This window comes from Aplysia californica, unplaced genomic scaffold (assembly GCF_000002075.1).
Source record: "Aplysia californica isolate F4 #8 unplaced genomic scaffold, AplCal3.0 scaffold00150, whole genome shotgun sequence".
NCBI classification, from domain to species: domain Eukaryota; kingdom Metazoa; phylum Mollusca; class Gastropoda; order Aplysiida; family Aplysiidae; genus Aplysia; species Aplysia californica.
Window position 1 is genome coordinate 244,586 of NW_004797420.1, and position 1,222 is coordinate 245,807.

The 1,222-nt window shown below is 35.8% G+C and overlaps 1 protein-coding gene across 2 annotated transcripts in view; it reads right to left on the bottom strand.

Annotated features, from left to right (window-relative positions):
* Positions 1–482, bottom strand: part of LOC101858405 (basic proline-rich protein) — a 25,635-nt gene extending 25,153 nt beyond the window's left edge. The window contains exon 1 of one of the 2 annotated variants that reach the window (XM_005097231.3): positions 374–482. The gene's annotated coding sequence lies outside the window, so the exon portion shown is untranslated. Of the gene's footprint in view, positions 1–363 lie in introns of both variants that reach the window. The other variant, XM_013081881.2, reaches the window with a different exon arrangement.
* Positions 483–1,222: the final 740 nt, after the last annotated feature.

Below are 1,222 nucleotides of genomic sequence, written 5' to 3' on the forward strand. Positions count from 1 at the left end.
TTCTGTTATCACAGTGTAGAATTCTGTGGTTTAGGGTGAACGCAAAATTTGTTGGCCTAGATCTAGGCTATAACGGTGAACGCGCACCGGGTGAGAATAGCCAAAAGACTCGCCTGCACTATTCTCATCCCGGGTGAGAATAGAGGTGGCCAATCTAGATCTAGATTCTAGATCTAGATCTAGATTATAGATCTATATCTAGATATAGAAGTAGAATCTAATCTAGACTTTAGACTTTGTCTTTACTTTGACTTTGCAATTTTGTATTTTTTTAAAATGTTACGTTTGCCCATTAAAAGAACAAGAATGTCTTCAACCGACACCCAAGATTTAATTTCAAACACCCCATGTATATCTACAAACCTTCACTCACAAAAAAACACAAATCTCGTGATCTTCAAAGGTTTCGCAAGACGACGAGTAAGTTACTAATCATCACAAACAAAAATATCCATTATTGCAGCTTCCGGCTTCCGGTTTCCTTCAGAAATCTCCGTCGCTCGAAACTGAGAACTAAGCGCTAAAAATCTCTTTTAAAATTTATTTTTTTTGATACGTGCATGAAATTGTTTTGTTTTGTTTTTGTTTTATTGGTTTTTTTCTTCCACTTCTAGGCCAGACAAACGCAGAAGAAAAAAGCATGGAATATGAAGAAATTTTAAAGACAGAATGTTAGACCATTATCCAACTATTTCTCGATATTAAATTACTGTTGTCAACAGAAAGGCAGTTTCATAATCGCATACTGCAATTTAAGTGTAAAGGCGGATAGGCATCTCCTGATGGCAAACAATGATATTAAGCAAGTATTAAAACTCAATATTATTATAATGAGGGACACTCAGACCTGATTGAAACAGAATAAAATGAACATAGATAGTGCGGGTGATTACATTTTTGTTTGCATGGATTCTACATATATACATAATACATGTACATGTATTTGTATATATATGTATCAAGGAGGTTACAGGTTTGTTTTAAGCTCCTTATATGTATACATATAACACATGTATAATGTATGCGCATAGGCTACCTGGGTGATGAAATGAAAAGCTGTGTAAAATGCCTCCTTATTAAAGGATGCAGCATAGGCCGACATGAGTAAGTGTGGACAGGGAACTGAACTGAGACAAAATAATTTGCTTTGCTTTTTACTTTTGTAAAGTGTTTTACTGCGCTCGCAACTGCATAGGTCATATGAGCGCGCGGGGCACACCTA